This window comes from Periplaneta americana, chromosome 16 (genome assembly GCF_040183065.1).
Source record: "Periplaneta americana isolate PAMFEO1 chromosome 16, P.americana_PAMFEO1_priV1, whole genome shotgun sequence".
Classification (NCBI taxonomy): Eukaryota; Metazoa; Arthropoda; class Insecta; order Blattodea; family Blattidae; genus Periplaneta; species Periplaneta americana.
The window spans coordinates 50233984-50254336 of record NC_091132.1 but is presented as its reverse complement, the minus strand read 5'-3'; the positions used below and the strand labels follow the sequence as shown (position 1 = coordinate 50254336).

General features: G+C 36.2%; 1 long non-coding RNA gene across 1 annotated transcript in view; it reads left to right on the top strand.

The window, feature by feature from the left end:
• LOC138716237 (uncharacterized) overlaps positions 1 to 20353 on the top strand; it is a 610264-nt gene that overhangs the window by 124440 nt on the left and 465471 nt on the right. The window contains exon 4 of the long non-coding RNA XR_011336607.1: positions 18925 to 19007. This is a non-coding gene — a long non-coding RNA (uncharacterized lncRNA). The remainder of the gene's footprint in view (positions 1 to 18924; positions 19008 to 20353) is intronic.

The window sequence follows — 20353 nt, the reverse complement described above, 5'->3', positions numbered from 1 at the left end:
TTTTAACGAACTTGACACTCGGACCTTTTACATCCGAGCATTTTATAAATGCGCCAGATAATTTATTATTGGTGGCATTTGTTTTATTATTTTATTGTTTATTTTTAAAATACTAGCTAGGGTCTGAGAACTGCTCACTCTTATGTTTTTTATGCATCACCTTGTTTAAACTGCATTTGTATACCCCGTTTTAACTGTGACAGTTGTATTGTGTTTCTGTTTTGTGAAGAATTTTAGATAAGGGCGCAAATAGCCATAGTAGCTGACGCGCTCATTTTAAACCCCACTAACTAACTATTGATATACGTTTCTTCAGCTAAAAAGACACCATACAGTATATCAGCATATGACTGTGTATAGAAGTAAATGATGACGGATTTGACAAAATTCTATTTCTTCGATTGATGTTTAATTTAACAGCTTGTTAAAATAAATGATAAGTTAACATCTCCTATCCCTTCTTGAAAGTTCTAGCAGTTAATAACTCGAGATGGCTGGTGCCAATAATACTTTTATAGCAGAAATCTTTTATTTCGACCTTCCGAATGTCGTAATCAAAGTTTGGGAGCGCACCCGCTGATAGATAAAGTTGCAGCTTTCCGATAGGAAGATAATTTTCTTACCCATAAGATAACTCAAAACGAAGAGTATTTACACCGAAATATAATTTTGATCCATGCCTTATTTTCAGTTTTAATCCTCTCTCATAATTGTAATTAAACTAAATATAGTTGTAACAATTTTTACTAAAATTGTTGCAGAAATCTTGTAAAATAATTTATAAATTAAAAAACGGAAAATACCAGACATTACAATTATCAGATAACGAGCTTTGCGGTCCTTGTAACATAAGTGTTAGCTTCATTTGTTAAGAAACTCCTTTAGTAAAACGAAACGTTACGTTGTAAGTCGATATATTTAAATTTCATAGCGCTAAAATATTAAGAGGAGGTTACGATAAATCGGTTGGAACGAATACAGTATGGTTCTTATCTCACTGAGCCCCATACATCGCCTTCTATAGGCTACAGCGCCTTGGTCTGATATTGTGCGATGACCCCTCTTACGGCCAAGTACAACTTTCCAACTTTTATTTTCTTAAGAACAAGTCAACTTCCGATCGCTAATGTATGCAAGACTCTCTTCGTAATATTGGACAGTTTTTGTGCACGTAACACAAACAACTTGGTTACAAAACAGGGTTACTTGTAAAGCTCACCTGGACATAGGCCTATTGATAATTCATTTCGTCTATGCCTTTCTCTCTTATCTGGGCCTAACTAGTAATAGCTGGAATCGGAGTCAATAAAGCGACATTCTTTAGGATTATTAATTTTTTTTGTTATTGTAATGAGCTGGTACACGAACTCTGGACTTCCTTGGGATAGGAACCCAAGACTATAATGTAATATGAATTGTGGCTGTCATCAGAAGAGCATTACGTTTGTAACTTGAATTAAGTTAAGAAATAAAATTGAAGGGTTCAGAACCATAGTGGGCCAAGCACCATTTACTAAAACAGTAGAAAACAAGGGTTAAAATGAGGTTATTACCATAATTTAATGGAAACATATAGCAAGTAATATAAAGTAAACACATTAAAATTAAATGATATGTCAATCTTCATTAAACTATGCTGTTCACATAACTTTATCCCTTGCTTTCGTCGTTTTTAATAAATGGCGCTTGGCCCATTATGGCTCGAACCCTTCAATTGTAGTTTGTATTAAGAAATAGCTGCAAGTTAACCTCTAAGTTGCCCTTAATAGCTGGCCACAAACAATGACATTTTCAATTTCTGGTGTCCACGCTCTTCTGATGACCTCTGAGGTCATCGATCACATGATGACGCCTTGTATAATCAACGCCCTAACAAAATCTTTTAAAAGTGAGTGATTTGACTGTCTCCAGAGGATAGTCTCCACCGGTGCTATGTAGTTAACATTTCTGTATCTTCGTTATTCATTATACTTCTTCTTTCTCTTCCAGTCTAATTTTTTTTATTTTATTGCTAGTAAGTTTGAAATGAGTAAGACTCTTGCTCAGGAGGGGATTCCAATACAACAAAAATAAAATTAAAATTGAGAGTGAATACAGATTAAAATGTGTTTAATATATTTAAACCCAAACTATACATCCAATACAATTTTTTTTATTTTCTTTTTATTAATTTGGACAGGATTCGTGGTTAAAATTATATTAGAATAAAATTTGTTCAATAATCTGGGACCTTGACTCATGCTATGATATAAAGCTGCATTGGTTTTACATTTTGGTTCAAACAAACGCAGAGAATTCATATTTTTAGTTATATATTTATGTATATACCTTTCAAAGTTATTCAAATTTTTGTGAAAATATTTTAATACAATAAAATAATAAATTTGTTTAATGTCGAAAACTTTGACATGTTTAAACAACAATTCAGCTGAGTAATTTTTCTGCTTTTTTTAAACAAATTTTTAATACTTTTTTCTGTAGTAAAATTAACGGATAAAGGTTGGATTTATAAGTTCCACCCAAACCTTTAATACTATACATAAATATAGATTGAAATAATGCCAAATAAATTATACATAAACAGTTAATTGACAAAATATTTCTTATAACAACAAAGTTAATGTAATGTTTTACGTAATTTATTACAAATATAATGAATATGATTATTCCATTTTAAATTGTTATCAATAATTATAATTATATAATTGGACTTAGAATCTGACGTCGGCCTGCATACTTCATCCTCCCTAAAGTGGAAGACTTAGCTTTTTCACCTTACTCATTCCTAAATCACATTATCCAATCAGTTATCCTAGTAGGACAGCGTAATATTATTGACGTCGATCTTTAGCTATACAGCTTTCTTAGGTATGGTAGGGTGACAATGGTGTTTAAGAATAACTTATCCCTTTGCCGAACACCGTAATTGTTCGTATGTATAGGTTTTGTGTGTGTTTATGTGCGCACGCTTGTTTGCGCATGCATGTTGTCTATTATTAATTTTTAGATAAGTTCGAATGTTTTAAATGTTTTAATTATATAAACAGCGATATTATTTATTTATTTTATTTTACTAACTAGCTAGCTATTGAGTACAATTAAAAATTATAAAACAAAAATGTTTCTAGCCACTACTGTAAGAGCCAGGCTCGTTTACGGTGTGGTCTTAATCAATAATATAACATAAAATTTACAAGGACAGTTTACTAAATACAGTAACTTAATTCAGACCAATAAATAACACACAAGAGCAAAAAAAAAAAAAAAAACAAGAAAGAGAAAAAGAGAGAAAAACACATTTAATATAAATTGACAATCACACAATAAAAACATGAATATAGTCGACAGAAATAAAAAGTAAAAAAAAAACACACATTTGTTTATATTATATATCATGAGTAATTTTATAAATTTATATGTTAAAAGCTCCAATTTTTAAATGTTTCAAATTTGGAAAATGGTTTGTAATTTTATTATAAAGTTTTGGGCCGAAACTAGCACCATGTATAAGAGCTGCACTTGTATGACATTTAGGCTCAATTAACGGGGAAAGTAGACTTTTGTCTTCGAGTACGATATTCATGTCGATTAGATTTATGTTTTATTTGATTTCTGTGGTAGTAAGTTAGTAAACTACTATATTTATAAATTTCTTCAATAGTTGATACTTTAATAAAATCTGTATAAATTAAATTTGTTGGGTAACCCATATTTTTGGTTACACAAATTTTTATTAATCCTCTGTGTAATAAAATTAATGGATTAAGTACAGATGATGCCTTCCACCCCAATTTATTATACCATATTGTATTAATGATTGTACTAAAGCTAAAAATATTATTCTCAATGCTCCTTAATGATAAAATTTCGAAGTATTATGAATTTATAAATTGTCTTTCTTATACTTGTACACATAAAATCAATTTGTTTATCCCAACGTAAATGTTGATCTATAATAATTCCCAAATATTTAACTTTTGTGGAAGGTGTTAGATGTGGTCAATTACAATAATTATTTGTTAATTCATTATATGAAATATTATGTATTACTAATTGATAATTTTTCATAGGTGGGGGTAAACCTGAACGCTCTGTAAGAAAGGCGAAAACGTTCGTAAATTTAACTTTTTAAAATATGCTTTGTCATTCGATTGAAAATTGAATCAATAGACACAATAGGGCAAAATAAAGATTATTACTACTTATACAGGAAATAAAGCAAAACTGAATTTTAAAATAATGCGTAGTTATTTCTACGTCAAAAAGGTTACTTAATAATGTATTCTATATAAAGAATACACGCCTGGTAATAAATGGCTATCTAAACCGAATGGATTGACCAGCAGCGAATGGAAGGACGCTATTAAGATGACTGCCAATGTATGTCCAGTACGTGCTCTACCAGGTAGGTCTCAGAATGGAACCCACTGCCGATATTGTCGGAGTGAGAAAGAAACACTTGCTCACATTCTGGGAGCCTGTCCTCATGGAGAACTACTGAGGAATAGTCGTCACCACAAGATTCGATCCCTCCTTGCATCGGCCCTACGAGGAAAAAACTACCAAGTAGAGGAGGAGGTCCATGGTTTGTCCACAAATGGATCTACAAGGCGCATTGACATCATCGCTATCCCGACAAGATCAACAAGCGGATTCATAATTGATCAAACTGTAAGAATGGAAATATATGAAAATCAACCTGCTGAGATACATCAGGAAAAATGCGACATATACGACCCCACTATACCATATTATAAGGAAAAATATCATCTAACGTCGATCGAAGTTATTGGATTACTGATTGGGGCTAGAGGTACCATCACAAAAAGATTCGCGCATTTTTGTAAGCAGTTTGGTCTAGGACAAATTCTTGTCACTGAAGTATCTATGTCTGCAGTGAAGGGATCTATAAAAATCCTAAGAAACCATCTCTACAGTTATATAGATTGATCTCTTTGCCATGGAGATCTGCTCACTTAAGTTGGGTCTTGCAACCAGTGCTAAATAGACGACTGTGATCATCCAATAGCTAATAGATACTAGGAAATTTTATGTTTCTTCTGGAATTAATGATGTTTTGTTTAGTCTTTTCCAATTATTTCTAATTGTGCTATTTCTTATTCTTTTTCTTCTCCATTGTTTTATTTTTTTCTTCCATTATAACAACAATTTTATGGTAAGCTTTGTCTTCTAGGCAGCCTTCACTGAATAAAATTTATTTGAAATAAAAAATGCATCGTTCGTTTCTGACGTGTACTGGTAGAATGCCGGAGCATGACGCAGTGTGTTTGGCTGTGTGGTTGCTACATTTTATAGTCACGTATAGAAGTCCCAGCTGCAGCTCTTCAGCCCGTAACGTATGGGCTATAACACTTATTTTAGTTATATTTCCCTCGCATCGAATGGAGAGTACACACCCACAATATTTGCATTGCCAACAGGTAATTTTTTCTTCATAGATCATATCAATTGTATTGGAACCTCTACTTAAAATAAATCACAATTAACTGAGCTATGTATTGCAGGCCCTCGGCTCTGCATGGCTCTGCCCTTGTGGCTGCCACTTGAATGTTCGATTGTTGAGTGCATTCCGTGTTTTGATAGGATTTATGTGAACAACTCTTCAGGCTGCAAGGTTAGGTCCCGCAATAGCCAAGGGTCTGTAATCAATGTAGTTAAAAAAAAAAAAAACTTTCACAGACGTGGTCAGTGCTGTTTGAAAGACCTCGGCTCGAATCCCTGCATAACTATGTTATTTCTCAGTACTTTCACAAAAAAAGTGCTTTCCATACTACATTCCTTAAAAAGCATTCGAAAATTCCTCCCGCTATCACTCAAGAAAATACTAGTGGAAACACTAGTAATGCCCCACTTCGATTATTGTGATTCTCTGCTGACTGACCTCAATGTCAAAAAGTCGCAAAGATTACAACGTGTTCATAATTCTTGTGTTCGCTTCGTCTGCGATGTCCGTCGCGCTGACCACATTACCCAAACTTTCCAAACTCCAAACTGGCTACGGCTTAACGAACGTAGAAATTTTCATTCTCTTGTTCTCCTTTTCCAAGTCCTTCATACCTCTACACCTACCTACCTTGCCTCCCGTTACAGTTGCCTGTCATCATATCATAATCTCTTCACAAGCACGCAAAATAGCCGCACACTAGCCATACCAACACATAAGACATCATCGTATTCATCATCATACACAATCTCGCTCTCGCGCTTGTGGAATACCCTACCCAGTGACTTCAGAGACTGTCGGAATTTAGTAGCGTTCAAAAGCAAACTTATTAAGCATTTTCTTACTGCGTAGAGTAGGTTTAATTTTTACTTAATAAAAAAAAATATTTCTCTCTTCGTAACTTTTACAATAAACTGTCTAGCTTTTATTAATCAGTTAATCTTTTAGTACTTTGATTTTATTGTATTTGTAAATTTAATATTAATTGTAATTAAAATTGTAATTGTATTCTTAATATTGTAGTTATAATCCCCTGGTAGAGGGGAAGAGAAGGCCTGATGGCCTTATCTCTACCAGGTTAAATAAATAAATAAATAGATAAATAAAATTTTAGCTGCTATAACAGCAGATGCAGTGCTTGAATTTATTAAGAGAGATATATAGCATATTAGAAATACCTCTTTCGCCCTATTTTTGAATTGAATTGAATTGAATTGAATTGAATTTCGGGAGGGGATACTACGACCGAACACTGCAATCTTAAGATCTGTTGCACTAACTCTCTAGTTAGGTTCATTCCCAAATCCAAAAAGGCTAAATACACTAAGGTTCGCTGTGTACTAGAGATGAACAAAACTAACTGTCGCTCTCGCTCGCTGTGTTCGTTGTATTTGTTTTTCGACTCTCGTCTCGTCATTCTCGTGCGCTTCGAGTCTCGCTCATCATTCTCGAAATAGCATTTGATCGGCGTGAAAAGATTTCGTAACTTTGAATAACATACATAATTGAAATAAATAACATTATCAATGTTTAAATGAGACAAAAGGACAAAACAGAATAGTATCATAGTTATCAAAATGTTCTGGTTCTATTATTATGATATTACTTATGGTTATATAAATAGAAAAAAAAATTTCAAATAAATTTGCGTTTCTAAGACACATAAAACATAACGTTAATATCTTTTACTTGAGATTGCACACTTGATCTCAAACATATGAAAAGAAAATTCCTAGTCTTTTAATAAGGGGCTAGTAATTAAATAAAGATTTATTTATTTATTTATTTATTTATTTACCAAGAATACAAATACAATAATAGAAATAAACAGAAAAAAATACACTATATACAAAATAAAGCTACACAAGAAATAAAGAGAGAGAGAAAAAAACACTAGAAACAAAGTAAAGCCACACAAAAATATACACAGGTTGCAGTCACACAAACTTTAAATGAGTGATTAAGTATCATAATTAAGTATATCCTAACTAATTAAGTAACATAAGCAAGAAACTTGCAATTTTAATCTAGATTAAAAAAGAAAAAGAAAAAAAACACAAACCAATACTTCTAGCAATATCTAAAAAACATTAACTAAGACAAAAGATTGGGGAACGGAAAGGCAGAGATGATGTTTCAAATAGGCTACTTGATTGTTTATACATATATAACAGTTGCCAAAGTAGATAAAAGTTCAGTCAGGTATAAACAACTGTGGCGATTCAAGGCTGCTTGACGTTCGGGACTTCGGGAGTGATCAATCTCGACGTCTCAAAACACACACAAGCAGTCTCTACATCAACTACGCGACGTATACATTGTCTTGCGGGTTTTCGGCTTTGCGGGCGCTGTTAGTCTTGCTTTCTCGGTCGTTGTTCATCTCTACTGTGTACCCGTTTCGAGCAAGCCATCCCATTCGTCCCTAGGCCAGCCCCCTCCGTGCTTCGCCACCCGGCGTTCAGGGAATGCTGTGGAATGATGACGAAATGGAGAAATGTTGACGGAATTATGTAGATGCCTAATAATGAGGAAGCGGGAGAACCCCGAAAAAACACCAACTGCGACCTTGTCCGCCACAATTGTTACAATGGATTTTTAAATGAAAAACCCCAGGCCGGACTCGAACACGGATCGCCTACGTAATAGGCTGAAGGTCTCATTACTCGGCCATCGCAGGGGACTGTTTTTGAATTGACTATTGTATTTGTTGAATATATACAGGATGAATAAAAGATAAGGGGACGAACTTCTGGAGGTGATTCCTGACATGAAAAGGAACAAAAAAAGTTCATATCGACATAGTATACGAGTGTGTCCGGAAATGGATGGTGAGTCTGTAAGAAAGCAATTACCAGGTTACAACGGATGTTCAAAGTAACTTCCATGGGATGCAACGCAAGGGTTCACACGTCGCATCATGGATTGCCTCACTCTTTCGAATACACCAAGCTGTAGCCGAATATCCTCACATGCTACACGAACACGCTGTTCAAGGGCTTGTACATCAGGAACTGGCTCAGCATACACAATATTTTTCAGATGCCACCACATGTGAAAATCAAGAGGATTTAAGTTCAGTTATTCGTCTTTATCAAAGGACCCATTTTCACACAAACGCCGAAAAATGACTGCGAGGTTTTGTGAGTTGGATGGTGCTGTCTGTCAGGGTACGTGGCTCGGTAAATCCGTTCGGCCTCTCGACCGTTTCCAAGTGCTTGACCGTAAACGAAATACTATTTCGGCTTGTTCCTGGAACGAATAACGGGCCATTGTGCTTCCAACTTAGTTCAAATCATACAATCAGCAACACAAAAATTGGTGTCATCAGTGCCATCTACATTGGAAAATATCCATTTCCGGACATATGTTAATATGAACTTTTTTGTTATTTTTCATGTCAGGAACCAACTCCTGAAGTTTGTAACCTTAGTTTTTATTCATTCTGTACAGTAGGCTATACAGGGTAATTTTTTGAACTCGTGACACTTTTGTTTTCTTTGTAATGACGCAGTTTTGTGGATCTCAGTGAATTTGTAATATTTCTGTCCTGTAGGAAAGCTTGAGTCAATTGGCAGTCGATTGCAAAATGGTAGCATTCAACATTGATCAGGAGATATTTTTGTGGAATGGTATTAAACCATTAGCAATTTTATTGTTACTATCCAAGAGAGGTATTGCCAATATTCTAATGAATTCCGAAAACGGATGAAGTTGGGCAACCTAGGCTCAGAAGTCCAAAGTAGAGTTCACTTAAACTTTTTTAGTGTTAATGGGCATCACACACTTCTGCACGGACAATTTAACCAAGTGATTTGTCAGCTTATCCTTCACAAAATTCAGCTCAGCCAACCACTCGCCCCAAATGCTACAGAAAGACGTCTTCGTTTTACCAGAATATGCAGTGAAGTTTTGAAGAAAAACCTGTTTATCTCAACATTGCCTTGTTACTGGGCCCATTACGTAAATTGAACATACAATCCTCGAATCGCCTAGCTTGGTATATATCAACACACGAGTGTAATAGTGGATATCGTAGAATAGGCGGCGTCTCTGTGGTGATTCCACTCTTTTACATTTTGTACAGTTTGGAATGGAATTTGTGGAACCTTTGTGTGTCCAATTTTCAATCTTGGTGATGCTGTTTGATTTTATCTATTTCGTGTTTCACATTAGTGTCGACATTTGTAACATTTAAGTTTTTGAGAATTATTGTGTCTATTTGTTATATATATTTTTTAATTTGAGTCGATTTCGAAATACTTTACGTGTTTTGAATTTAGTTTACATAGCTTGCAGCCTTTGCTTTCCTGCTCGTCCGCATTTTCGTTTCCTAAAATTCCAGTATGTGACAATATCCATTGAATATGAATTTTTGTGTCATAAAAATTTTAAAGCATAGATGTTATATTCGACCTATACACTAATAGAAAAAATGAAAGGATTTTGTTCAACGGTTACGATGAAAATAAAATGGCATTTTATACGAATCCATTCCTACACACAAGGGAAGTCAGCATATACTCATAATCTACTTGGAAGAGATAATTATAATCCACGAGTAGATTGCAGTATATTGGTTAGTTGGTTTCTAACGTAGAATCGCTTTTAGCAATGAAGCCATTAGTGAGCTTGCTTTCCAATATTTGCATATTATTTTCTATACACAAGGGAAGTCAGCACGTACAAGGGGCAATCAATAAGTTTCCGAACTGCCCAGAATATGGGCAACACACAGGACATAGGAAACGGAGATGTTATCTAGAACCAGGGAAACGCTTTGAATCTATACTAAATGCATCACTTTAAAGGCAGAGTAGAAGACGAGCCATATGGCGTATACGAAGAGATTCCAGGAAAAATAGCAATAGTTCCTTGACATGTTCTCACAAAATCACGTTTAGAAGCTCGTTCTTAAAGATAATCTGACGCTGTTTGATAGACTGACTTAACAGACATGAAAGCAATGATCTTCAGTGACACGCGCATGTATGTTTAACGGTGCAATAAATACCAGTGCAGTTCTAAAATATACTTATTGCACCTTGTATACATAATCTACTTGGAAGAGGTCATTATAATCTATGAGGAGGTTGAAATACATTGGTTGGTTAGTTTCTAACGTGGAATCGCGTTTAGTAATGAAACCATTAGCGATTTAGATTTCCAATATTGCATATTATATTTTCTTCTGCTGTGAAGGCTCTACAGGATACGAGATGTCGATCGTCCATGAAATCTTCCTCGTGATATAACGGCAGTCAGCTGTATACTAATGATTTAACGTCCCTTTAATCTGACCTACTGTCCATACTACGCAACTCGAAACCTTCCCACGTTCGAACGAAGGAAAATATACACACTGTTTTCTCGGCAGTCTCGTTCGATCTGTAACAGTAAAATGCAGACAGCACTTACCTGAGCGAAACCTGTTTTTGCCGGACACTCTGTATTTCTAGATAATCTTAAATAAATGTGATAATATCGCTATGTATCGTACTTACTATACTGCGTCACGAAATACCTGGCAATGGTATCTCGTTCTCTAGTAGCCTACAATGTTTCTCCTTTATTTCAAGTTTCTTGAAGCATAATTTTATTAATAATTATGGCGAACAAATTAAATAACGTTGTTCATATAGGAGCCATCCTGGAACGTGGCGAGTTTGTAACAAAATTTAAATTACAATTTAAATGGGAAACTGGATAATAAATTTTCTGAATATGACGGAAATTATAAGATACAGTGTCTACTTGTAAAAAATATGGCAATATTTTAGTTTCTAATCTTGATGTAGTGAGCATCGTGTTCCATTAAGATCTCGAGGCAGATATAAGCTAATTCATTGCTCCAGTTCCTGAATAAGCACCGTAGGAACAGAAGTATTTGCTGAATGTTGATATATAATTAAGATTTATCTCCTCCAGAACGAAGTAAAAGCAACTTTAGGCATAAAAATGTCCTAATCTTGAATTCTGGCATTTCCTTATTTTGCTACTGATATTTATCATTGATAACAGGTACCATTGCTAACGTTGAAATGTGTGACATTCCTCATCATTATGATCCGGATTTTGACGATATGTAGTGATTGGAATTTTTCGGTGACTAGGAAGTATGGAAATCAGTACCTCGAAATGTAAAAATGAGTACCTTCAAATGGGAAAATCGTTGATTTCAGAGATGAGTGACTATTTATTTATTTTATTTATTTATTTGTTTCTTTCTTTGTTTATTTATCTATTTCTTTATTTATTTATTTATTCATTCATTCATTCCTTCATTCATTCATTCATTCATTCATTCATTCATTCATTCATTCATTCATTCATTCATTCATCAAGCCTTCTCTTCCACAACACCAGGACTGTAACTACCATAATAGTAATACTACTAGTAGCAGCAGCAGCAGCAGCAGTAGTAGTCAAACTACAAACAGTGTCAAAAATATTTTGCGCGAGATCGTGCGTATTTGCTTGTTTTCCTCACAGAACCAATACGCGGTAAGTGTGAAATACCACATTCAGTATTCCCAACGTAACACACATAACAATTTCCCTCTTCTTACCGCTTAAGCGCGACATTCATTTTACTGCTTTAGGCTTTTAACATATTATTTTTAGAGACGTTTAACATAGTAATAATTATAAATTGGAAACTTACCACTGCAATTTCACCTAAATTGCAATGTTAATTATTGTTTTTAAATATTTGCAAAAATTAAGTAAAGTCTACTACTCCACGAAACTTATTGCATTCCTGATACAAGTAACATTAAGGAAGCAGTGAAAAAATAAACAAGATTCCAGATGCCGATGTTATTACTGCAATATGTTATATAAATAATATTGTTAAAATATTAAAATGAAAAATAAATCATTACATAACCTTACCGTTTGTTTTAAGTTCGCATTTATAGACTGGGGAAAAAAAAAGACAGACGTATATCACGGCCTGCTGGAGTATAGTAAACACAGAAAAAATTTTATAGCAACAATGCTGAAGAAAGATATTTTGGTTTTCCGAAGTTGCCGTCATTAAACAGAAACCAACATGGAGATTTCATTGCAACGAATTAGAAATTTTTCTTTCAGTATGTAATAAACGATCTTCGCACAAAATAATGTACGATACACTAGCGGTATGTTTGTTTTCATGTTCTCGGAAATTAAAAAAGCTCAACTACGTTTCGCTTTTTCAATCTTTTCCTCGACCATGAAAACGTCAACATACCGCTTTTGTAACGTATATTACTAATCTACACAACGTGCAATTACCGTTAAAATATTACCGGTTGAGGATTGGCCACTGTCGTGTGACACATGGCCATCTCCTACGTTGCGAGCCTCAACCGGAGTGTGAGATATGTCGTGTACCAATTACGGTCGGACATGAAGGCCTATTGTATTGCAGGAAATATTGACCGTGTCCGTCGACAATACGCAATTCATACCTCTGCAAAGATAGTAGTCAACATTTAAAAACGACTCCACTTACTCTGTTCTACATCGAAACGAGCATATTCTATATTTTCGCATTGAATTTGTTTGCCTTTGGGTGCTATTACGTTTACGGGTTGCATTTATCTGTTTTTCAGTAGTGTTAGGTTAGAATCGTACAAAATAGAACATTAAAAACGAAAATGATTATATCACAGTGTGAATCTGAATTATTTATAGGTTTCGTTACTAGATTTAAATATGGGGAATCCTTAATATTGTGAGTTTTATTAGTAACACAATGTAATTTATTCGTCACAACAATAATTCCTTTCCACAATTCACCTTAAACGCTCTCGTCAACAATTGGATCTTCACTCAACAAAGTATTCGTTATAGCACTCCACCGACGACAATGACAGTTTACTTGGATTATTACGCACAACAATGAACTGTTAATCTTAACTAATATTTACAAAGCACTATTTACAAATCAGAACTGCCAGTTCTCAGTTCACAGTTCTTCTATCTCAGTCACTCGAGTTCACAGTATCTCGAACCACAGACCTTCAGAGACAGTTCACTGTACTCGAACTCGGGTCCCTCCAACTGCGGTCCACTGCACTCGAACTCAGGCCTTCGGATGCTGACGCAGATGCGGACGCACACTCGAGTCGAACTCTGGCTTGCTTGCTCTGGCTTACTCACTGACGGAATAACTGAAAACTGGAAACTCTGTCGTTCCTTCGCGACCGTAATTTATAACTACAGCGACGTAGCCTCGAAGGTTCCAAGCGTCTCTAGAGATGGCTCTCCAGAGAAATCCAGAGCCCTCTCCTCTCTACCAGCACCAGATGCGCGCGCACTCTCGCTCCACTCTCTCGCCGCGTTGGCCCTTTTCCCCTCTCCGCCGCGCGCCATCCCAAGTGCTCCGCGCGATCTTCTCTCTTGCGGGACGCTGGTCGTGAGTTCGAATCTCACGTCGCTGTCACAATATGTTACATTAAAAGAAAAGATGGAATATCCATAAAGAAAACGGATGAAGAATGTTTTCGACTACAATTTAGGGCCTCAATATCCTAAGGTCCATCCACAACCTCTCTTCGTTCAGTCTGCGATGTAGAAAAAGAGATGCTCTAGTTATCCTTATTAAAGTATCAGTTGCATAGCATGGTAATGTAAACAGCAGATTCATGGGAGAAGTAGGACTGTTTGTAGGTGGTCAATTTGTTGCAGCATAAAGAACACGATAGTTTTTGATAAACAAAATGTCTTCTGAAATTTTCTGTCACCTAATTCCTCGTAATAATTCCCTTTCAGCTAATAAAACTTCATGCTCACCATCCAAATATAATACTAATAGTCTCCGAAATAATCAGCTGTAGATCTGACCGCCATTTTCTTTTACTAGGCCTAATAATGACTAGTTATCTCCTTTAACCGTTTGAATATGGCCTGTTAATCTCCTGTTTAACTCTTAACCGAGTTATATGCATCGTAAACATACTTAACCAGAGGATAGATGGCAATTTTAACCGGTGGTTACACTAACCGACGTTGATGCAAGTGTCCATAATACAGTTAACATGCTTTTATACAATATAAAATTACTTATTTTGACAGTATTTTGGCACACTTTGAATTTATCGTTATTGTGACAATCTACCATCTCTAATGATGGAAGATAACTGATGGAATGACGATGCTTATCTATCTCACACTATTTAGCTATTCTAGACATAAATACCTACAATAGGTATTAAGTGTATCAGTTATTCATAGATTTCAAAAAGGCATATAACTCGGTTAAGAGAGAAGTTTTATATGCTATTCTTATTGAATTTGGTATTCCCAAGAAACTAGTTCGATTAATTAAAATGTGTCTCAGTGAAACGCATAGCACAGTCCGTATAGGTCAGTTTCTGTCAGATGCGTTTCCAATTCACTGTGGCCTAAAACAAGGAGATGAACTATCACCTTTACTTTTTAACTTTGCTCTAGAGTATGCCATTGGGAAAGTCCAGGATAACAGAGAGGGTTTGGAATTGAACGGTTTACATCAGCTTCTTATCTATGCGGATGACGTGAATATGTTACGAGAAAATCCACAAACGATTAGGGAAAACACGGGAATTTTACTGGAAGCAAATAAAGAGATAGGTTTGGAAGTAAATCCCGAAAAGACAAAGTATATGATTATGTCTCGTGACCAGAATATTGTACGAAATGGAAATATAAAAAATGGAAAATTATCTTTTGAAGAGATGGAGAAGTGGAAATATCTGGGAGCAACAGTAACAAATATAAATGATACTCGGGAGGAAATTAAAAACACAGAATAAATATGGGAAATGCGTGTTATTATTCGATTGAGAAGCTTTTATCATCCAGACTGTTGTCAAAAAATCTGAAAGTTAGAATTTATAAAACAGTTATATTACCGGTTGTTCTTTATGGTTGTGAAACTTGGACTGTCACTTTGAGAGAGGAACATAGGTTAAGGGTGTTTGAGAATAAGGTGCTTAGGAAAATATCTGGGGCTAAGAGGGATGAAGTTACAGGAGAATGGAGAAAGTTACACAACACAGAACTGCAAGCATTGTATTCTTCACCTGACATAATTAGGAACATTAAATCCAGACGTTTGAGATGGGCAGGGCATGTAGCACGTATGGGCTAATCCAGAAATGCATATAGGGTGTTAGTTGGGAGGCCAGAGGGAAGAAGACGTTTGGGGAGACCGAGACGTATATGGGAAGATAATATTAAAATGGATTTGAGGGAAGTGAGATATGATGATAGAGACTGGATTGATCTTGCTCAGGATAGGGACCTATGGCGGGCTTATGTGAGGGCGGCAGTGAACCTCCGGGTTCCTTAAAAGCCAGTAAGTAAGTAAGGTAGGTATTAAGTTGAGAAATCATGATGTAAATTGAAGTTCGCACGCGAATTCTGTAAGACTAGATTGTTTCCTTATCATTGTGTTATATTGACAACTGAAGAGCATTTCACAGTCAGCCCCCTTGGTGAAACACGCGAGAATTATTGTTTTCAGTTCCGACAGCAATCTGAATAACATTTCTCACTGCTGTTCTATCAGTTTGATTGATCTTGCATGTTTAATGAACTGTCAATACGTTGGACAGTGTAACAATACTCGGAAATAATTACGTACACGGGCAACTGAATAGCGAGTTGTTGTCATGCAAATGCATAGAAGAAACTCTGAATAAAATTAGATAATTCTCAGAGAACTTAACACGCAGATCTAAATAGTAATTCTCTCCTTCCTGTTTATGATATCGTAGAAAGCAGTGTACGAATCCGGAAGTGTTCAACTTGCAATGAAAACTTGTACATTATTCACATTTTTCAATTTTAAGATATCACAATATTGTTTAGGCCGATTTGTTCGTTATATTCATCATGAAAACTAACATTTGTACAGAATGTAACTAAAATGTATGTTCTTCATTTTTCTATATACACTTTTAACTATTATACAAGGTGTATCAAAAATATGGCATAATTTCAGGTATGTATTTCCCACATGTAGACAATCAAAATAGTTCATTACAACATGTGTCCGGAAATGCTTCAATTCTGAGTTATGGCCTTCACAACATTGAAATTCACCGGAACGTTTTTCTTTCCGCAGGTCGTTGTCATTACAGAACATGTTCAAAATGTCCACCTCCTGCTTGAATACAGACCTCACATCGATGTCTCATTGACCTGCGAACACGATCCCAAACTCCAGGAGTATTACGTATGTCCTCAGAACATGCCACAATTCGATTCCGAAGGGATTCCAAATCAGGCACCGGAGACGAATAAACCAATGATTTTAAATAGCCCCACAAGTAGAAATCGAGAGGGTTCACATCAGGTGAGCGTGGAGGCCAAGCATTTGCGCCACCTCTACCTATCCATCGATCAGGGAACTTTCGATCCAAGTACCGGCGAGCCGTACGACTGAAGTGTGCAGAAGCGCCATCATGCAAGAAGTGAATGTGTTGACAATTGATCAGTGGAGTGTCTTCTAAAACATGAGGTATGGTGTTTTCCAGGAAGTTTGTGTACGCCTGCCCCCTAAGTCTGTTTACAAGTACATGGGGTCCAACTAATCGATCACCAATGATACCGGCCCACATGTTGAGGGAGAACCGCACCTGGTGATGAGATGGAACAGTTGCACGTGGGTTTTCATACGCCCATACATGCTGATTGTGGAAATTTGTTATGCCATCTCGTGTGAACTGTGTTTCATCTGTAAATAATACTAAGGCAGGAAAGTTCGGATTTACACCACACTGCTGCAAGAACCACTGACAGAACCTAACTCGTGCAGGGTAATCTGCTGGTGACAGGGCCTGTACACGTTGCAAATGAGAAGGATACAATTTATACTCTTTCAACAATCTCCAGACAGTCGTATGAGGAACATTGACTTGCAACGCTACCCTTCGTGTGCTGATAGAAGGAGTCATGTTCACAGCCTCCAGAACCTCCTCCTGTACTTCTGGAGTTGTAGATCTTGGTCGTCCCCTTCCCAAACCAGAAGAGTTAAATTTTCCATACTCGCACAGACGGTAATGGAGACGTACAAATGTCTTCCGATCTGGACATTGTCGCTGTGGGTACCTCTCCTGGTACAAACGACGAGCCAGCGCAACCTTCGCCTCGGAATGAACTGTCAGAGTGCCCTCTTAATGTCTCCTTTGACGGCAACGACCTGCGGAAAGAAAAACGTTCCGGTGAATTTCAATGTTGTGAAGGCCATAACTCGGAAATAAAGCATTTCCGGACACATGTTGTAATGAACTATTTTGACTGTCTACATGTGGGAAATACATACCTGAAATTATGCCCCGTATTTTTTAAACAACCTGTATAAATCACTTATTAACTTTGTAACTTCTTTACTGTGTTAATATGAGGATTTTACCTGGCTGACTAGTTTCGAAGTGATATTCTTCATTGTCCGAAACCTTGTGAAGATCCTGCACTATTTTCTAGAACAAAAACAGGGAGTACTTAGTTTTTGTTTTTCCACAGCTAGCTTTACATGCAAGGAATTTCCGGCCATCGATTACCGTCGCCCAAACAATATTATGACTGAAAATCAAACAACGGAGAATTTGTTTAATAGCAAATGTGGGAATTTATGCAACAAATCCCTAATGCACAATGGTGTACTATTATTGGCAGAAACGCCTGAATTATTCTGTTATGTTTTGACTTGGTTTTCATAGGCTAGTTTAAATTTCTTTACATAATTTTCAGTTTGTTTAGGTTATGTTTTGTTTTTTTTTTTTTCTGAATAATTCTGTGGTGTTCGGATAAAGGGGGATGAGTAATTTTTTTTGTGCAGATGAAATTTTGTTTCCCAGATGAACACACAAGTCCACACCTGTGGAGTAACGGTTAGAGCGTCTAGCCGCGAAACCAGGTGGCCCGGGTTCGATTCCCGGTCGGGGCAAGTTACCTGGTTGAGGTTTTTTCAGGGGTTTTCCCTCAATCCAATATGAGCAAATGCTGGGTAACTTTCGGTTTTGGACCCCGGACCCATTTCACCGGTATATTCACCTTCATCTCATTCAGACGCTAAATAACCTAAGCTGTTAATAAAGCGTCTTAAAATAACCTAATAAATAAAATGAACACACAAGTTAGATTATACAAATGAATGTGCAAAAATCAAAGAATACCATCAGTTGATGTGCTTGATTTATGTAGAAAATTATTTGCAATAAGGGTTCGAAGTTTAATTCTCATTTTTCTCCAAACTCATTTTTATGACTTATCTCTCTTTACCCAAACATCACAGAATTTTACTTTCTTTCGGTTAGTATTGATTTTCTTAGGTTAGTTACAGTATCGTTAGCTTAGGTTTTGTTTGTTTTGTGGAGGTTAGTTAGTTTCATTGCATACCTCTACAGACTCCCTGCTTCCTTTGTCCTCTTCTTTTTCATCACACATTTTAAGGACTAGATTTAATACATATCCATTTCCTCCAACAGGTGTACTGCTCTAGTGCCTCAATGCAAGACTCCGCAGAAAAGCTACTGCCGATCTTCAGGTTCGAATCAATCACTCTGCGATGGTAAGCAAATGCCATGTTCTTCATTTTAAGTGTTACGTGTCTGTAAGTTAATGTGACGGTTGATAGAACTGCAGGAAGAAATATATTCAGTAAAAGTGAGAAAGTGATAATTTAATCTAGACCTCCAAGTATTTAAAGGTTGTTCTTGTTCAACTATAGACTATAGTATTTTAATACTGTATTCACTCTCTTATCTCGTTACAAAGCCATACTCTTAGTCTTTTAATGGAAATGTGTACGCTTATATCATGTGGTTTAACTATGTCATTTAAGATCTTAGAAAATATTGAACATTATTTTCAATTAGACTAAATGAAATATTATCTGCGTAGAGCATCATCCTGGCTATTGTATGTTTATTCTTGGATTTGATTGTTTCCATAATTTGATTATTTGGTCCATAGGCACATTAAAAACAGTTTGGGATAGTCCACAGCCTTGTCTTAATTCCACATTTTAAATCAAGTACCTTGCGTTATGAACAGAGTTGAGGAGCAGTGCGTGCACATAGGTCCTACAGGAAGGAATTTTATTATCAAATTCTTCCCTCCACACTTTCCCGTCCTGTTGCTAAGAAACAAAGGATTTACGGCATGTGGTTTACTATGTCAAAATACTTCAGATGATGTCTCCTATCAGTCAACACAGTTTGTAACCTAGCTGTTGATACAACGTCGTAAAATAACACAATAAAAAGAACACAGTTTGTCGGTCGAATTTAAATTCAACCTGTATAATTATGGAGTCAACATTTGTCTTATGACTGTCCTTTACATCACGAGTCCTGCAGTAAGTTACCTGCCCAGGAACGAACTTCTTTTTTGTAATTTCTGGTAAGAAATCTTCAGTCACCGTAGGTGGGATTTTCAGCTCAGGTAATTTGTGTGTAATGTCAGTACAAGTTCACCAAAAACCTGCTGATTCAACGTCATATACATACTTCATACGTAGTGTCTTCTACATACTTGTTGATGCAAGGGCCCGAGTGGTAGTGCAAGCCACTTGCAGGATTCTTATCAGGGAAACTGCAATTACCTGCATGACAGATGCAAGGGATATGGCACAGGTTATGTCCGGCTCAAACACAAAACTTGTCCGTCATTCGTCCTTATCTCTACTGGATTCTGTGATGGATGGCAGTGCAGGAAAGATGAATGGACTGAATTCTCGCGACCCGGACCTGCTCTCAGACTGATGTGCGTGAAATTCGACACCGAGTCGACTATAACGTGTCCAAGTGAGTCAGACCAACAAGTAGAATGCTTTTATAATCAGTGCCACCATAGTCGTGGTTGCTTAACATTCATTTTCAACTGCAGAGGCAATTCAGAGACAAAGAGAATTTT